Genomic DNA, 20,498 nt, shown 5'->3' on the forward strand with positions numbered 1-20,498 from the left:
TAGTTTGGCCTATGAACATTTAATCGGCAAATCTTGCTTGGCAATGTGAAGGATTTAGCATCTTTTGTTAACCACCCAAGTTTGTCATCAAGAGTATCATTCGTGACCCATTTGAATTTTTGAACCATGGTGGCTAGATCAATGATATGGCCTCCCTTAACCGGTTTATAGGTGCTATCCATGTTGAAGTTCCGGTTGAAGTATTTTGCCAAATAAGTTACCAAACCTCCATTAACAATAAAGCCGTGCCGTCTTTGCCATGATCGACTTTGAGCCACCTCTCAATCAAAAGTTGAAGAATGTTGTACTTTTTGGTGAACTCTCTTCCAATGTTCAAGGTTGACTCGGGATAAATAAATTCAAGTTCGGTGAAATGGTTCGTTCCCTTTCTAGCAATCAAAGTATACCCAACTACCTTGTGCCATACTCTTATGCCTGGATGATGGACAAAAAGATCACGACAATCATGGTAAGATGTAAACTCTCTCCCGGTAATAGCCTTCCATAAGGGGGCGGGATCATACTTGGTAGGTTTCTTCGTGTAAGTCGGGTCATTGCTAAGGCCAAAAATTTCACCAAACTCGCGAAAAGACAATTTTCTATCAATATTCTCGAGCCGGAATTCAATATTTGTTTGGGTCTCTACCTTGGTAACTTTCAAAGAGCTTAAGAATTCTAAGGTGAGGGATGAGTAAGTCAACTCTTGCATATCAAACAAAGTACTCAATCCCATGGACTCGAAAAAGGTCTTGGTTTGTTCTAAGACACCCAATTTTGGCAAGATCTCTTGGCATATGAATTTGGTGGGTAAAATAGATTTCTTAGCAAGGGAAACAAATTTCTTCCTATGAGAGTCGGAAGTGAAAATTACCTCCGGATAATCATCTAGTTGTTCAACAACCGGAGTAGAAGTAGTAGCTTCCATAGGAGGAATAGACTCTTGAATTTCCATCCTTGCATTTTGAACCACCAATGCCTTAGATGCTTGAAGAGCTTGTAGATCTTGTTGTCTTTTGGAAAGTTTCATCTTTGGGGGTGCCTTGCTTCCGCCTTTTGTTCTTGCCATGTTCTCCTTTATGTAGTAACACCAAAGATAAGCTTGATTTCTTCAAATTCCAATAGGACATAAATCGATTTAGGATAGTTGAATTTTGCCTTGTATCCTAAAAATAGATTCAAACTTTGAAGATTTTGGTGTTTTAATTGCTTGTTGTTGACAAAGGAGAGATTTGTTTCAGTTTTGAGGGAGTTTGGAATTAATTTGGGTGAATTTTGTTGAGAAATTTGATTTTTGTGGATGGAGGGATTGAGGGTTTTGGAGATGTGTTTGTGTTGTGAATGAGTAAAATGAATTGGGGAAGGTGGGGTTTTAATCCGTTGGTTTTGAATTTCAGAGGGGAGACGAGCGGATTCTCCACGGGATGCTCGGATTCTGCTCCAGTTTGCTTCAGAAAATAAGACGTGCTGGGACGAGTGTCTTCTGAGAAAGACGATCGTCTTTTTAAGGAGGACGAGCGGATTGCTGTGAAGACGCTCGGATTCCTTGTCAGGGAGAAATCCCAAATTTTACCAGTGGTAGGACGAGCGGATTCTTTGTGGGGCGAGCGTCCTAACTGAGACGAGCGGATTCTCTATGGGGACGCTCGGATTCTCAGTCAGTCCAAAAATTTCTTTTTCCAGCTCTCTCAGGACGAGCGTCTTCTCACCAGGACGCTCGGATTCTCTTCAGGACGAGCGGATTCCTGTCGGGGCGCTCGGATCTTCCCCTTACCATACGAATTCAGTTCCATCCATGGGTATTTCATAACCCATGTCATTTACTCTTCATTCCTTTGGTCTTCATTGTGGGGGCACTACGAAGGCTTGGATAGCCTAGGCAATTTGTATCCCCACACTATGTCAAAACACTACACATCAATAATCACATAAGTCCCTCCCTCACTTTCTCTCAAAATGATGAAAATCTTGATCAAGGCATAAAAATATAAATCCAAAATTGACAAAAATGCAATACAATAAGTAAAATACAAGTTAAAGGGTTAGAATATTTACAAATGGTGGTTTATGGAGGACTCCACCAAACTCTCATCCATAAATGAGATGTCAAGGGGGCATAGCCAAGGTGTTGTTGATATTTCTCTACACCTTGAAGAAGTAGTCGAAAACTTGTTCATTGTCATGATAAAGATCCTCAATAGACCTTTGCACACGTTGTTCTTCATTGTGGTCTTGGGTCATAGCATTACCAATATAAGGATTGAATAACCCTTCAAACTCATCATCCCAAAGACCGCATACTTCGTCTACTTGTTCCCCAATAGTATCATGAGTTGATGAGAACAACTCCTCTTTCTTTTTGTCATTATGGCCAATGAGGCCTTCTTCTTTACTTGTCATGAGTGAGCTTTTTAAGCTCTCTTTGTTGAGACTTTCTTGTTCTTTGGACGTAGCATCTTGGAGGTTACCCATTTTCTTCTCTCATATGGGTGGTGATTCTGTACCCATAGCTTTTTCTTTGCATTGATATGCCAACTTCTTCCCATCACTTTATCGGCTATAATAATCAACCATGAAACATGGCTCATGCAATCGGGGAGCTCTCATTGTCTTATCAAGATTAAAAGAGATTGTTTCATCTCCCACTTCAAGGGTGAGCTCTCCATGTTTCACGTCAATCACCGCTCCCGCGGTGTGTAAGAAAGGTCTTCCTAAAATGATAGAAATGTTGGAGTGTTCCTCCATATCAACAATAACAAAGTCCACCGGGATGAAGAACTTGCCAATTCTTACCGGCACATCTTCCCATACCCCTAAAGGTGTCTTCGTTGATCGATCCGCCATTTCAAGTGTGATATTAGTGCACTTAAGCTCTCCCATTTCTAACCTTTTGCCCACCGAATATAACATGACACTCACACTTACCCCAAGGTCACATAGAGCTTTGTTGATTGTGGTGTCGCCAATGGTACATGGAATAGAGAAGCTTCCCGGATCTTTTAATTTTGGAGGTGAACTTCCTTGTAGAATGGCACTACTCACCTTAGTGAAAGCAATAGTCTCAAGTTTCCGGATGGATTTATTCTTTGTAAGAATATCTTTCATGTATTTCGCATAGGCCGGAACGTGATTGATTAATTCCGTAAATGGAATTGAGACTTCCAAGTTATTGACAATCTCCATAAACTTCCCAAGTTGTTCATCAAACTTAGGCTTAGCTTGACGACTTGGAAATGGAAGCCGAATCACAATAGGCTCTTTCTCTTTAGCCTTCTCTTCATTCTCCTTTGAAACTTCTTGAATGGTGGCGGGTTCTTCTTCTTTCTTAGAGTCTTCAACAACTCTTTCCTTGTCACTAGCATTCACAACATCTTCATCAACGGGCCTCTTCGGCCCTTCATACCTTATACCACTCCTCATATGGATAGCACTCACCGATTCTTGTCTTGGGGGATTACCTTGAGGTGGTAATTGCCCCTTTTGTCTTTGTGAACTTGAAGATGCCAATTGAGACATTTGGGTCTCCAACATCTTTGTGTAAGCTAGTATATATTTAATGGTGATGTCTTTTGCTTGGCTATCCTTTTTCATTTAAGTGAAAATTCCTTGTTGGTTCTTTTGCATTTGGAGGACCGCTTTTTGAACATCAAAACCTTGGTCATTTGTTTGATTGTATGGAGTTTGGTTTTGATAATCTTGCTTTTGATTGAAATAGGGTCTTTGAGCTTGGTTTATCATTGGAGGTGGGGTGTATGTTGTTTGAGGGTTTTGAACATTTTGGCTTTTGTATGAGAGGTTGGGATGGAATTTGGTGTTTTCATTGTAATAGTTGGAATAAGGGGTACCACTCTTGTATGCTTAGAAAGCATTCACTTGTTCACTTGTTCCCCTACATTCACTTTGGTCATGTCCCAAAGTTCCACAACTCTCACATACTCCACTTGGAATTGATGAAGATGCCACCATGGCATTAACATGTTGCTTAGGTTATTTGGAGGCTTCTTCAAACTTAGCCATAGCCTTCTGAAACTTCAAATTAATGGTATCAATATAAGCACTAAGTTGAGCACCCAATTGAGTAATAGAGTCCACTTCATGATTTCCTCCTCTAGTAGCCTTACGAGGTCTACTATATTGTGAGTTATGGACCGCCATTTCCTCAATTTTGTTCCATGTTTGATTATCATCAACTTCGGTAAGCATACCATTTGATCCCATATTGAGAATGTTTCGGGAGTCTTCATATAGACCATTCCCAAATTGTTGTACAAGGAACCACTCGCTAAGTCAATGATGTGGACAAGATCGGCAAGTATCCTTGAATCTCTCCCATGCTTCATACAAGGATTCTTCATCCCTTTGTTTGAACCCGGTGATTTGGGCTCTCAACATGTTAGTCTTTTTCGGAGGATAGAATTTCTTGTAGAAATCAAGTGCCAATTTCTTCTAAGAGTCAATACCAAGAGTAGCCTTATCTAGGCTCTTCAACCATTGTTTCGCGGAACCAATCAAAGAAAAAGGAAATAAGACCCATCGAATTTGGTCCTGAGTCACTCCGGTTTGAGAAATCGCATCACAATAGTCACAAAAAGTTTCCATATGAGAATGAGGGTCTTCACTAGGCATCCCCCCAAATTGACATCTCTCAACTAATTGTATAAATGCTGATTTTGCAATGAAATTACCGGTTAAGTGTTGTGGGGTAGGAGTACCATTTGGTAGGTTCTCCTCGGTTGGTACGGAATGTGATGAAAATTTAGGCATTGTGGGTTGATTTTGTGTTGGGTTATCCTCTCCTTCTCTTGCAAAAGGGTTGATGAACTCATTGTTATTTGGTTGAATGTCCACAATCTCACCACTACCTCTCAAAGTATTTCTAGTAAGTCTTCTATTGTTGGTCAAAGTTCTTTCAATTTCAAGATCAATGGGTAACAAGTTATCTTGTGATCTCCTAGACATGCAAAATATCAAACAACTTGAAAACAATTAGAACAAACCTTAAGGAGTTTGACTTCCCCAAGGTAAAGAAAGACACAACTAAAGACAATCAAAGAAAATCAAATCAAGTTAACACCGTCCCCAGCAACGGCGCCATTTTTGGTCGGTGTATGGATTTCGGTTACTTGTCGTTAAGAGTTACCTAGACCAAAGACAAATATTTATAACTTCACAAACTACTCTACTTTTAGTAAAGAGGTAAGTAAAGATTGGATCCCAAGGGACGGGTATTGATGTAGGATTTTCGATTGCAAATGGTTGTGTCTATGGGTGTCACAATTTGGGTTGAGGTAGGAGATCAACTAAACTAAATAACAATGTAAATAAAGTAATGAAACCAAGCAATATGATTAAAATGAGATGTAAACAATTGATTAAAGGCACTAGGGTGTCATGGGTTCATTGGGGATTCATGGGATTTGATCATACAAACATGTTCTCTACTAGATCCAAGCACTTATTGTTGTGATGGGATCGAGTTAGTGTATATCTTACAATCCCTAGGAAGGTTTGGGTCCCGGAGCCGAATCGATTAGATTGTACAACACCTACAAGTCGACTTAATCCTCCTTATCCAACTATATGCATGGTCTAACGAGACTCGAGTTGGTTTATGTCTTACAAGTCTCATTGAAAAGGTAAGTGATGGGTAAAAATACAAGGATTCATAGGCTCGCATTTCATCAAACATAACATGTTGTGGACGTAGCCACTTGCGTATGCCCAGCCGATCTGTAGACAATGGCAGCGGTCTTTTGAAAGCCACGCTCGGCGGCGTAAAGATGCTTTCGACTGGATCATTTTAGATCGGTTGGTTTCGTCTCGGTAAAGGTCTCGAAACGATTAGAGATGTTCGGAGTCGCCACCATGCATTTGTGGGATGCTTGGAACCCGTTCGAATCAACTTTATACCTCGGTCAAACAAAGAACAAATTAGTGTTTGACATAGGTACTAAAGATAAGGAATCATCCCTCTTTAGCATCCTATCTCTAGAATGACTATCGTACGCCCTGGATAAGCTCGACCACTATCCAAAGTTTCTGAGTATGAGGTGAAGGTACGTATTGGGAAGCCCTTTAATCAGACACCCAATCCCGCCCATGTAGTCTCTCGATCGATATTGGTTGGTTGAATGCAAAAGTTGATAAAACGGTTTAAATGCATGAATGCGCATCCAATAGTATAAACTTAACATGTGAGAGCTTTCTAAGTCGGTTGGTTTAATCCAAGTATCAAGTATAAGATGTCGAGTTGGATTTATGATTGATTCGCATGCAAGACGGAAATTAAACATCCATTTACCGTATTAGGTTTATGGTGCATAACGTGATCCATTTGTCTTAGTAAGGCATTTTTTAAATGTCATTTTTGAATGAGCAAATTATTCATCTGATGCGTCCTATATTCGGGTTGGCCGGAGTCGGGATTGTCCTTGACTAATGTTGGAAAGGGAACAGACCCTACACCAGGCGGCCACATGAGGAGCGAGTCTGTTGGCGATGCAAGGGGGTCTCCCCTGGTTTTGAAAATAGGAAAAGAAATGGCCTCTTTAGGCGCGGGTCGGTCAACGGTTTAAGACTCATTCTGACCATTTGGAAAACGTTTGTAACACGTGTTGAAAAATGGGTATTTTAACCCGTTTTGGTTTGAAAGGGCCATTTAGGCCGCATTTGTTCATTTGAAGAACGAGACTCGAATAATCATCATTATTTTGATAATATTCGGTGTCGGGTTCGACTTGGCAAGCTTGACATGAATAGTTTTGAAAATAATTATGAACTAATTGTTTTAAGTTCATTTGAATATAATTAGTCGATACTCATCATCGTATTCGGGTTAAAATCTGACATGGTATGTAGAACCAAGGATGACTTTGTGTTGGTGACTAATACAAAATGTAAAGAAATGATGAAAGGCTTTAAAATACCTCCCAAAATGTAAAGAAGTGAAATAAAAGGCTATAAAATACCTTTTAAATGTAATTAACCAAATATTATCACCGAAACACGGATTAAACCGTCATGGTATTAGGAACCAAGGGTGAAAAATGTTTTATGGTTAAAAACTTGTAAAAGCAAATAAAATAAAAGAGGTTTGAAAATATTTGAAATGGTAAAAACCAATTACAAACATGAAAATAGATTAAAGAGGAAAGTCGAGAACAAACATGGTTGAGTCTGACCTGGACACCCCATTGAGGCGCGAGCCTCTGTGCAGAACAAGGGGCTTCTGTCTCGGGCCAAAACTCAGTTTTGGCTCGTCTACCCTATGTCTTGGATCGTGTTATGCATGATTTAGCATGTTATAGTCATGAAACAAGTAAAGACATGATAAAAGTAGGATTTTTACACCCGCATACTTACATGCTTGGTTATGGCGAGAAACCGACGTAAGTGTAACAACTCGTTTGGTCGTTAAAGACTCGGTTTAAAACCGTTTTAGTAAGTAAAAAGAGTGTTTTATTAAGGTTAGTGACGGTGTGGTGGTCGAAGTGGTCGGTGAAGTGATTTAATGCACGATGACGGTTGATGCGTGTCATTTATATGATGTTTTACACCTCATTTTACACGCATTTCAGAGCTCAATTATGTAGTTTATGCTACTATTTGCCCCATTTCGTCTACTTTCGTATTTTTATGTAATATTGCAGATTTATGCGTAAATGAGTAGAAATCGAGCCGAATCCATCCCCGAGTACCTTGTATTGCATTTGACGTGAAGTATTTACTCAAGAAACAAACTTGGTGCGCATTTCGAGGCCTGAAAGACAATTTTATGAAGAATTAGAAGGAGATTACCAGCTATGGTGGTCGATCGACTGCCGCCCCTGGTCGATCGACCAGAGCACGACTTACAGAAGCTACTGTTCATCACAGACCAGTCGATCGACTGCCTTGCATGGTCGATCGACCATCACACGAGCTGACGCGCAAATTAAAGAAATAGAACGAGAATTCCAAAGCCCATTGTATATTAGGTTTAGGAATAAGTGTTACGTTATATTCATATATAACGTAACCTGATGTTACGCAGTTATCATCAAGTTTTCATTCAGTTTTTAGATTATCATAAAATTCATTAGGGTTAATTCAATAGCTTAGAATATTTTCTGTCAATAAAAGTTTGTTTTCCGCACCCGGTTTTGATCTTTAGTCCAGCTTCCATTCGGTATTTCTCTGTTCTATTATTCAGTTTTATTGCTTTATTTCGTTCGTAGTATAGAATTGCTAGAATCGTTTCCCAAAAAGCCAAGTATCATTTCATGTTATTTGCTTTTTTAGTTATTTTGATCATGAATTCTATCGCTTTATTAGTTAATTGTATTATTATTATTGTTTCCAGTATGAGTAGCTAAACCCCATGTGCTACATGTAGGGAATCTGTAGAAGTAGGCGGCATTAGAATAGTAGTCCTAGATCACGCCACGGTCGATCGACTGGGTTCCCTGGTCGATCGACTGGCCACATGAGATATGCTTCGTTTTAATTAATTTAATTGCTATATTTGACGAATCGAGTGCACGCGACTAGTTGAATGCCTAGGAATTGACCGACCCAATAACGATCGAAAGGTATGGGAGGGAAATAGACTGCCTAATTAAGACGACTAAATTAATAAGATCGAGAGATAAGTTAATTTAGACTTTTAAGTCACTTTTCAGGACGAAAGTTAGCATTAGTGATATTAGGGACCTGTAGCGAGATCGAAAGATGCTACCTGTTAAGAATGGACCGAGAGGACTTCTTATTTTCCCCTCTCACGTGTTTGTTTTAGACCTACCTAGTATACTGCCGCCGAAACTATAGTGAACCGACCATCTTAGCACCCTTTTAATATTTGATTTCATCTTTTAGCTTAGTTTACTTTCCTTTTATTGCCTTTAGTTATAGATTATTCAAATCAAACACCCCCTCAATTGTTACTTTAAGACCAGACAACTAATAATTGCATCGCCTCTCTGTGGTTCCCTGACTGCCACTAGCTATAGTAGTAGTTTGGACTATAAATATTATTTTTGGTTCATACAACGACAAGCATCAATGGTACCAAACAATGTGTAAGGCTTATATTTACGATCGGTAGGTTGTAAATACGTGTTGGATTGTGACTTAGGAGTCGAGTCGAGAATTTTAAGGGATAAAAGAGGGGGCGGACACTCGCGTAAGTTCTCAAATGGGTGCATTTGAGGGGTATGTATAGGAAAATGAGTGGTTGTGTGAGTTTTGAGCGACGTGGCCACCTGGGCTGCTCAAAGAGGCGCGAGCCACGTCGCGGGTCTTCGAGTTGTCCTGTCACTTTCACACAAATGCAATCATGATTTGTTCTATCCTAGGATTTGTAGTCACATGTTTGGTACTTGACCATTCATGAATCCGGGAAATCTTAGTATAGAAGGCTTTGAATGGTTTGTTTTTTGTGGTTGACTCGGTTTGATTCGTTGTTGGAGTCGGGATTTGAATTTTTGAGTCGGTTTTTGGTCCGGTGTCGGTTTTGACTCTAGTTAGTGTCATTGCGACCCCGTCGTCGTGCATTAAACACTCCAGGTACTTTTGAAAAGTTTTGAAATGTTTTATTTTTGAAATCGTTTTAAGTTTTCCGACGTAAAGTTGTACACGAACTATCGATCAAACGCCGCGATTCCAAAGCATGTTATAGTCCGATAATCATCGGGCGTTTGTTAGAGTCTCAGCAGATACTGGGTATCTATAGAGCCCCCACTTTAACTGAGGCTTGGACAGGGCGAAATTCAAAGTAGATCCCCCAGGTCAATCGAAGATTACAACCAGGAGACCCAATCAACGTCAAGGCGGCTCGAAAGGATTCAGGCTAAGGACCTGCCGTCGGGAAGGGCGACGCCAAGGCGACTCGAGGGTACGAGCCAAGGACATGTCGTCGGGAAAAGTTTAGAGTCTGTCGACTATCCGTGCGGGTCGTTTAAAGTCTGTTAGACTACGTACAAAGGCTCGCCAGCCATAAGAAGGAGTCATACCTGAGGCATCTTCGGATATGTACTCGCACGTTTGCGGACAAAGGCTCGCCAGCTCTGGTGTGTACATGAGGAGGGCTCGCCAGCCGCGATGCGTAGTAAGGCCTGCCAACCATAGGGCGTATATGAGGAGGGCTCGCCATCCGCGATGCCTAGTAAGGCTTGCCAGCCATGGTGCGTATATGAGAAGGGCTCGCCAGCCGCGATGCGTAGTAAGGCTCGCCAGCCATGGGGCATATATGAGGAGAGCTCGCCAGCCGCGATGCTTAGTAAGGCTCGCCAACCATGGTGCGTATATGAGGAGGACTCGCCAGCCGCGATGCGTTGTAAGGCTCGCCAACCATCGTGCGTATATGAGGAGGGCTCGCCAGCTGCGATGCGTAGTAAGGCTCGCCAGTCATGGTGCGTATATGAGGAGGGCTCGCCAGCCGCGATGCGTAGTAAGGCTCGCCAGCCATAGGGCGGTCGGTTGATCGACCGTGAGAATAGCCGTGTCGGACGGGTTTGTTTTGATAGCAGCGGACTCATGATGCCGCCGTGGAAATAGTGAGTTTTGAACTTCACTATTATCGTTTTTGAAATAAGTGGGTTTCGCGAGGAAGCCCCCTGTTGACATTTGAAGGAATAGTGAATTTTGAATCTTCACTACTCGTTTTTGAATTTGAAAGGCGGTTTTAATCGCCGTTTGTTTGAATTTTTGAAGAAAATAGCGAATTTTGAATTTTCGCTATTACGTTTGAAGTGACGGTTTATGTTGCCGCCGTTGACATATGAAAGAAATAGTGAATTTTGAATCTTAACTATTTCTCTTTGAAGTGATGGTTTATGTTGCCGCCGTTGACATGTGTGGTGAAAATAGTGAAATTTAATTTCAACTATTATTTTGAAAATGACGGTTTTAATTGCCGTCGTTGAAATTTGTAGAAATAGTGAATTTTGAATTTTAACTATTATTTTGAAAATGACGGTTTTAATTGCCTTTGTTGAAATTTGAAGAAATAATGAATCTTGAATTTCCAATATTATTTCTGAAATTGACGGTTTTAATTGTCGTCATTGAAACTTGAAAAAATAGTGAATTGTGAATTTTCACTATTATTTTGACAATGATGGTTTTAATTGCCGTCGTTGAAATTTGAAGAAATAGTGAATTTGAATTTTCACTATTATTTTTTATTTGAAAATGGCGGTTTTGATCGCCGTTTGCTTGAATTTTGAAAGGAAAATAGTGAATTTTGATTACACTATTTGTTTTTGTATTTGAAAAATGACGGTCCTTAATGTCGTCATTGAAAATTTGAAGTTTGTTATGGGAAATTGGGCCAAAGCCCAAAATTTCGCTGAAAGAGCAGGGAGCACCCTATTGAGGCACGAGCAACCTGGCGAGTTAAGGGAGCTTCCCTATTTTTCTGTAAAAGACGCGAGAATGGTTCGCATACCATTCTTACTTCGTCTTCAACCTTTCGACAAAACCAAACAAAACTGCCATTGTTGGTCTCATAGCTTGCTTTTGTTCGTGCCATTATCGACAATGTCATCTCAAGGTATGTATTTCCTCTTGAATCCATTCGAATTTGTTTGTCTTTTTGATAGATTGAATTAGGGCGAAATTTTTACCCTAGAAAAATTGATTTAGGCGTTTTTGATTGAGCCCATTTCGAGTGAAATTGATGATTGCAATAGGTAGTTTAGGTCGCTTTGAGGCGTGATAGAATTACGTTGCCTTGTTGTGGTTGTTTTTGAATTTTTGACCGGTCTGCGCTCAAATTGGCGTAGGAATTGCCTTTTCGGGCCATAGAAAAATACCCCATTGTATCGGGAGCGTATTTTGATTTTTTGGCGGACCTTGTGTGGGTCTTGGGGTGCCGTTTTTGTTATGGTTGTTTTGACTCGTCTTTTGCTTGAAAAGAAGGCCGAGTCGTTTTTTTTGCTTTTTTGTGTGAATTGTTTTGTTTGGTTGGGTTTGGGCGGAATTGCCCTTGTTCTGCTTTGCAGGTTTTTTTTTGGAGTTGTCCAATTTGCGTCGTCGTAATGCCGAAATTTCGGCTGACGTTCTTTGTTTTGCCTTTGATTGCAGAGTACCATTTGGGACCTATGGGGTCCATTGTGGAGGCCTTGGAGGAGGAGGATGATCCCGAAGGAGGAGAAGTGACCGGGGAGGCTGCTGGAGCCGAGGTGGTGGTAGAGGATGCTTCCGTAGAGGAGGGGAGGCGGCTATCGCAGGCGGCTTGTCCTTTTCGTTGTGGCTCATAGACAGGACAGCTGATGATTGGAGGTCAACACCGGGGTGGTGCGTCGCATCATGGTCCTTGGCCTCCTTATCATCCAAAGTCTGCCAGACACTGTCTTCTTTTTTATCGTGGAGCAGGAACGAGGTATTACCGTCACGGTAACCACCTCTTCTTCCGTTGTTGCTCCTCTGTTTCTCGTGTTGCTCCTTTTCTTTTCTGATTGGAAGGATAGGGAGTTCTTAGTTCGGTAGGTGGCGGGTAGCCTCCAGTTTGTTGTCTTAGGCCAGTGTCTGTATGATAGATGTCAGTACTGGATCCTGTTTGTACGGTCAGTTGTTTGTATCGAACGTGTGTCAATGTATTTTGCGTGAGGCGGTTTGTATATATGTGTTTTTGGATTGTGGTTCATTTTGTGATTTCTTGGATTTTTTGTGTTGTGTTTCGGAGGAGCGCTATCGGCTGTCAATTCTCCTTTTTGCTTCGCACTAGTTCCTGCATCGTTAGTGTAGAAAACAGGCAACAGGTAGCACGCAAACACGTAACAAGCATTTGAAAACAGAGTTAACCACAGTGATTCGCAGTTAAAATTGAATTTTTGAATTTGAGAAGAATTTTGAAAATTCCGCGACAAGTCGTCACGTTTAGACTTTTAAAGGAATTGATTTGAAAATTGAGCAATTAACTCGTGTCTTGAATTAAATTGCATCGAAATTATTGAAATTGATTTGTGACTCGAAAAATTCAAACTTAAACCACCAGGGGTGAATTTTTAGAAAAGATTTTTGCGAGTGTATTTGATTCGATTTTTGTGGGGTCAAGACTCGAATTTGTGAGTGCTTGAAATTTTGAGGAAAACTGACGTCGTGTTATCAATTTTCAATTTTTATTTTTGTTGGGAAATTGCGAAAAAGCGAAAAAATTTCGGAATTTTGATTGACATGGAAACAATCCGTCGCGGATTGGGGCGACTAGCCCTTCCCCCTTTTAAAAAAAGAAAGAAAAATCCGTATGTTTAAAGCTGCGTCATGGAAACCGTGTCGGATTTCGTAAAACGCGAAAACAAGGAAATGTGAGTGTGGGGAAACACAAAACGCCCTAGACCATCCAGAAGAGGCGCGAGCATTCCGGCGGGAGGTTTGAGGTGTCAGGAGAAAACACAACTTGAAAGGGACAATTCAAGGTGGGAATCCTGAGAATAGGCCTAAAGAGGCGCGAGCTATTTGGCGATAGAAGCCAGCTCTCCCTTTTTTCTAAAAAACGCGCTGATTGTTTTGTATAAATAGTGATGTTTGTGCTTTATTGTTTCATCATCCGAAACACAACAACATCTCTACAAAACCTCTTCTTCTTCTTACACAAAAATATTTCATGGATGCCTTTTAGAATGCGTTGCGACAATGGTGCCGGGATTTGACGCCTCCCGAAAAGTATCAACTCATTTGCATGGGAGTTGGTCAATTGTTGGTGCTTCGTCAAGTCAAGGTGCAATCCTCATTCCTCGAAGCATGCTCTCGGTTTTGGGATTCGAAACACCATATTTTCGTTTTCCCGAAAAGTGAAATTTGTCCACTAGCCGAAGAAGTTGGAGCCATTGGTGCATGGGTGGCCGGGTTGTGTTCCGGTGCTTCCTCCGATTCGGTTATGCTATAAGGAGAAATTACGTTCAATGTTGGGCTTGTCGACAAGTCAAGTCAACTTCCTTCTTGCTCCACATGGTGTGGATATGTTGGCTCTTATCAACATCTTTTCATACCAATTAGATGCCAATGCTTCGGAGGTGGCTATGAGAAGGGCTCTTTCCTTTTGCATTGTCCATGTATACCTCTTTGTTGATGCTTTAAAGGAGGGACCGAAATGCTATGGTAGCATGACCCTTGTACATGTGGTCGAGCAAATGGAGCATGGTAGAGATCCATCATGGTTGGTGCTTGGCGAGATCATCCAAGCTTTGGACAAGGAAGGCTCTTGTGGAGAAGCTCCCTCATTCGGATCCCCAAGGATCCTCCAAGTGTGGCTATTGGAGAGGCTAAGGTATGTAGAGCCTCCGGTTGGTTCTTCTTCTTATTTCTTCCGTCACCTTACCATGAGGAAGAAGTTGTACTGGGATAGTTTTGCTTCCACCGAGGCTTATTGGGCTGCAAGATTGGCAGAGGAGGGTGGTCCTCACATCCGTTGGGTGGTGCCATGGTGGCACTTGAGGTCTTTCAAGGGGTTGCCCGCTTCGGGTTCTAGTCCTCGTTCTTTGATGGTAGTGGGTTTGAAGGTCGCTTCCTTCATTTATCCCGAAAGGCTCATGAGGCAAATGGGGCGTCAACAAAAGGTGCCCGCTCAAGATACCCTTGTCCAAGAGAATGTCTTCCGAAACTCCGAGCTTGTGAAGGTCTTCGAACGGTGGTGGGCCACTCGGCCACTTTGGGAGGTACCAAACCCCGTTGCCACGACATGGGTGACTCCCGCTTATGTCAAGTGGTCAAGAGCTTCGTCCTTGGAGGAGAGGTCCAAATTCGGTAAGGACGAGGTTGTCGATTTGAAGTATCGAGAGGTTGGCAAGGCCAACCATGCCTTCTTTGAGGATTATGTTGACGGGGTTAGCCCGGATGTGATGAGACCACCAAAGAGGAGAAGCTCGGGTCCCAAAAATGTAGTGGGCCGTGCATGGGCTCATTTCGGGCCGAACATGGGGTCTTTCACTAGACCGGAGGCCGTTGCCGTTGTACATCCGTTGAGGATCCGTTCCGAGGAGGAAATCCATGCTAGGCGGGCCAACAAGAAGAACAAGGGGAAGATGTACCCCGAAGGAAAAGGCAAGGGTAGAATGGAAGAGTGAAGACCTCCATTACCCTACTTTATTATTATGTTGTATTAGTGTTGTGAGTTTTTTTATTATGTTGTACTAGCTATGTTTTATGTGTTTTGTGCTAGTTTTATTATGTGAGGTGTTTTAGCCGACACCTTAGCTTTGACAAGTTGTAGACTCGTCGACCTTTATTTGTTGTTGAATCTGTAATCCCTCCCATTATTAATTAAATAAGAGGATTACTCGTGTCGAAATTGTGAACGCTTGTTTCTTACATCCATTTTGCAAAGGCAATTCGATTTGAATCATCCTAAACATTTGCACTTCGGAAAGTGGGATTTTTGTGGGAAGGGAGAAAGGCTTATTTTTGTATTTTGTGGGAAAGGGAATGGTTTTCCCTTTCTTTTTTTTTTGATGGGGATGTTTTTTTGTTTTGATTATGGGGATGGTTGTATCCTTCTTGTGTAAGAAAGGACTGCCTACGTATCCACCTGAAGAGGTGAAATCAAACCATGATCGTAGTTCGAAATGTTTCGTGAATTTGATTGAGTTTTGTGGATGTATCCCTCATGTATAAGAGAGACTGCCTACGTATCCACCTAAAGAGGTAAAACCAAACCATGCTCGTAGTTCAGGGATTTTGTTTGTTTTAGTGCAAATGGATTTTGCCTTTGACAGATCAAAGGACATTCGAAACGGGCAAGGTGTTGCAACTTAGACTCGATAAAACATGCAATTTCAAATCAGAACGCGTTGAGGAACTTGACTTGAAAAGGGTTGAGGTGGTTGCTAGTTGTAAAACTAGGCTGAGGTCGTTGGTTTCTATGGTTCAATGGTAGTATTTCTTGAGTTGGTCTAGGTTGGTCGGGTTTGTAAAATCCTCCCCATCTAAGTCACTCAATCTCACTGCGCCTCCCCGGGTAATGGTGCTCGGACCGATTTGAGGACCCAGTCGCCTTCTTGGATGTTCCTGGGTTTGACTTTCTTGTTGAATGCCCGTTGTATACGTCGTTAGTATAACTGGACGTTGTTCAAGGCGTTGAGCCGCCGCTCGTCTAGAAAAGTGAGTTGTTCGTACCATCGGCGGGTCCATTACGCCTCCAGGACTTGACTCTCCAGTAGGATGCGTAGAGAAGGGACCTCTAATTCTACCGGTTGAACTGCCTCCATACCGTATGCTAGGTAGAAGGGTGTGGCGCCTGTCGGTGTTCGAATGGAGGTTCGGTATCCCCAAAGTGCGAATGGGAGTTTGCTCGGCCAATCGCGGAAGTTGTCTTGCATTTTCTTGATAATGGTGACAAGATTTTTGTTAGCTGCCTCCACCGCTCCGTTGGTTTGGGGATGGTAGGGGGATGATCGATGTCGTTTGATCTTGTATTTGTCCAGCAAGGCCTGAGTTTCTGCCCGGAAGTGAGAGCCTTGATCGCTGACGATTTCATGGGGTACCCCATATCTGCATATGATGTTGTTTTGGATGAACTTGGCCACTTGTTTGGCGGTCAAGAGTGCATATGACTCTGCTTCCACACATTTGGTGAAGCAGTCGATGGCGACGAGGACGAAGCAATGCCCCTTAGTACCTATCGGGTTGACTTTCCCGATGATGTCGATGCCCCAGGTTGAGAAAGGACAGGGTGACGTCATGGTGTATAAAAAGGATGGTGGTATGTGTTGTATGTTGGCGAAGATTTGGCAATTGTGGCAATGTTTGATGTAGTTACGGCAATCAGCTTCCATGGTGGTCCAGTAGTAACCTAGCCGCATGATCTTCCGGGTAAGCATCATTGTGCACATGTGAGGGCCACAATCTCCGTCGTGGACCTCTCCCATGACTTTTTTGGCTTTGTGATGGTCAATGCAAAGGAGGAGAATCCCTTGGGGTGTTCTTTTGTATAATTGGTCTTGGTTTATCACGAATTGTGATGCAAGTAAACGGATGGCTCTTTGTCCTCTTTGATAAGAGTTGGGAGGGAATTTGTTTTTGGTTTTGTAATTGAGGATGGCTTGGTACCATGGTTCATCATGGCTTTCCTCGTCGTTGTGTGGACATGGGGCCTCGGGGGCGCTTGGGAAACAAGCGTTTGCATTTGTGGAGTCGCCGCCAATTTTTATGGGAAATTGGAACCGTTCGAATACCTCGTGTCATGTCAAGACACAAAGTAGTGACATGAACACCAAGAACTCGTTAACCTTAGCATTCTATGTCTAGAATGACTCTCGTGGATGCCAATGAACACGGATGTTCACAGAGATCTGGAGTAAGGGGTGAGGGTACGTATTAGGAAGCTCTTTTGATCGAACACCTAATCCCGCCCGCCTCGATAGCGGCCTCTACTAATGATTAGGGAAGTTATTCGTACTCGATATATCGTCGATTATATGCATGCAATGCAACATCCAAGTTTTAATCCTAACAAGTGAAGATTAAGTAAGTCGGTTATCACATAATTTATAATACAATTGGGTCAAAGTAGGAATTTAAGATTCAATTACATGTGAAAACATACAAATGATACAACATAAATACAATAAAATACAATAAAATAATTACATCGGGTTCAATTGATTTATGTCGAAAATACTCCTAAAACGGATAATTTGAGAAAAAGAAAAAAAGAATGAATCAACGAACAGGAATTAGGCGATAATACGATTAATAGTTAATTATACGTAAGCTAATTAAACTAGGTCAAGGCAGAACGGAAGTTCAGAGGCAGAAATAGCAGGACTGCGCCCTTTGGAAGAGGCGCAGCAGATGCTGCGTCTGTTCCAAGGGTGAGTTCTGGCTGTGAAGCCGGAACTGCAAATCGTTAATGTTAATTGATGATTTTAAGGATTTAGTTATGATTTTAAACTCGGATGAAAGTGATTTAATGGATTAATTACATATGAATGAGTCGTAAAGCAATAAAACATGGATGAGACAAATACGAACGAATTATTTACATGGATGAAAGATTGATTAGTGACATCGGTGAACTAAATAGGTTAAACACGACAAATTAATGACGAACTAATGACGAATATACCAAAGATCGAATTCCAGAAACTCAATATGAACAAATCGAATTTCTACAACCCGGATTGAGTTTAATGACGAAAACCCGCAAATATTGGATTACAAGGGATTTAAGTCGAATTTAATGATTAATTAGACGTATTAATGATGTTTAAACAATATACATGTGAAATTATTGTGATTGTACGTCAAAGAATTGAAGGATAAACGAAAACAAACAAAAGAAAACGAATTTACAGAGGACGAAAGAAGAAGAAAGGAAGCAGGAACTGCGGCAGCCTCATGAAGAGGCGCAGCAGATACTGCGCTCCTTCGAAGAGGCGTAGCAGTTGCTGCGTCCTTTCTCGACGGTTATCTTCTGGTAATCCGTAAATAGGGCTTTAAAGCATGGTTTTAGAAATCGGTTTTAACAAGTATTTTCGACATAAACCTTACATTAATGATACAAAAAGTAAATAACAATAAATAAAAGAGAGATTTACACCCTCAGACTTACATGTTTGACGAAACGAGATGAACTAAGTTTATGATTAGTGATGCTCGATTCGAATGTAACGAAAGTGCCCTCGTAAGAGGAAAACGATTAAGATTAGTTATGTTGATTGATGTGGAGTTGGTCAAATTGGTCGGTCATGCAAACGAGGCTGGTACTCAGAAGGATCCGAGCTTACGTGGTCGAATGTTCAAGCACGTAGACGCCAAAAAGTAAGAGTGTGGTCTAGAATGCAAAGGGAGAAGAGAAGGGCGGACACTCGCGTGAGAAATATGATGAACGAAGGCTCCTATTTATACTAATCACGTGAAGGAATAGGGTTTTCGGAGAGACTTGGAAGTGAATCTCGAAAAGATATGAAAAAGATACGAAAAATACGCAGAAAAGGACCTGGGAAGAGGCGCAGCAGTCACTGCGTCTCTTGGAAGAGGCGCAAGCACTGCGCGTCCTTTCCCAAGTGGTTTCCTCCTGCGGAAGAAAGATTTCCGTGTTTGGTTTATGGAATGACGGGAAAATCTTATTTTCCTTAATATTTTGTATGAATATTACGGGAAATTGTTTACCAAAGAATAAACGATTGTGAAAGATTTATAAAATATGGAATAGAAATATCCGGAACAATCCAGAACAACCTGACTCGGGATTTAGCGGTTATCAGATAATGAAGACGGTTTTAGGCCCGGACTCCAAATGTACTCTAATTATTGTCAAAACGACCGTATCGGTGCGTAGACGACAATTAAGAGGTAGACATCAGTGTTTGAGCAATCACTTGACGATAAACTTACGAACTGTCACAAATCGTTCCGCGTACCAAACATGCGGTCCAATCATCACCGGGTGGTTTGCGGGAGATGCAGAAATGAGGTATCTACAAACCCGCACTTTGACTGAGGCTTGGACAAGGCAAAAGTCAAAGTATAGCCATCAGGTCAATCCAAGATTACAACCTGACGACTATGGCCACGCGAGGCGGTTCAAGGGGTCTGAACCAAGGACCTGTCGTCGGGAACATTTTAGAGTCTGTCGACTATCGGGGTGGGTCGTTTAAAGTCCATTAGACTACGTAAGGAGGCTCGCCAGCCATAAGAAGAGATCATACCTGAAACTTCTTGGGAGACGTTTCTGGAGGTGCATAGGAGCTAAGGATAAGCGTGGGAGCTAAGGGTAAGACCTAAAAGATATATAAGGGTTGTGCTAGGGCGTGGGGCCCTAAAGGAAGGCATCAACGAGAAGGAGACCCGAATACAATTTCAAATTAAGGGGTAACTAAGGCTTGAGTGTAAGAACTCTACTGGTTTGGGAACTTCTGGAGAACGAAACCTTTATCGAACAAACTTCGGAGGGACTTGAGTAGGACGATTGTATGTCGTGAACTCTCGTGCTGGGAAACCTTATCAGAAATGTATCTCCATGTCTCGAGAGGGACTGTCGATCCGCTTACTCTCGCTGGGGGAATATAATGAAGGCGTGTCAAAACACCTTTGGAGGAATACCTGCTCGTTGTGACAAGCAAGGTCTTGGGAGTGATAAATAATGTATAATATTCTGTAGTTGGCTTAGAAATGCGGGTCTGAACGAAGAAAAACGGACCAAAAAGATAAAATGGCATCGGGGAAGAGGCGCACCAAAGATGGGCCCACAAATAACGAACTCATAACGAATTTTTGAAAACTCGTATGGAGGGAAGCTAAGGAAGAGGCGCAGCAAGAGCTGCGTCTCTTATAATAGGCGCAGCGCCTGCTGCGTCTGTTCCTTAGTGTGTCTTTTCTGCGTAAAAAACGCGATAAAAAGAGGGTTTCATTCATTTGTTCGAAATACAAATTATCAATTTCTCTCTCAAACTTCAACCATTTCCGCCAAAATTTGATCTAAAAGCTTGCATTCACCATTACTAATCGAGGTATGTATATCATTCTTGCATTAATCTTCTATAAAGGACGAATTGGATCGACAAAATTAGGGTTCCCAACCC

At 41.8% G+C, this 20,498-nt stretch overlaps 1 non-coding gene across 1 annotated transcript; it reads left to right on the top strand.

Annotated features, from left to right (window-relative positions):
- Positions 1 to 4,281: 4,281 nt before the first annotated feature.
- On the top strand, positions 4,282 to 4,389 carry LOC141624397 (small nucleolar RNA R71). The gene has a single exon (XR_012534203.1). It is a non-coding gene; the product is annotated as a small nucleolar RNA R71 (small nucleolar RNA).
- The last annotated feature ends 16,109 nt before the right edge of the window (positions 4,390 to 20,498 follow it).

The sequence above is a fragment of the Silene latifolia genome, chromosome X, assembly GCF_048544455.1.
Source record: "Silene latifolia isolate original U9 population chromosome X, ASM4854445v1, whole genome shotgun sequence".
Lineage (NCBI taxonomy): Eukaryota > Viridiplantae > Streptophyta > Magnoliopsida > Caryophyllales > Caryophyllaceae > Silene > Silene latifolia.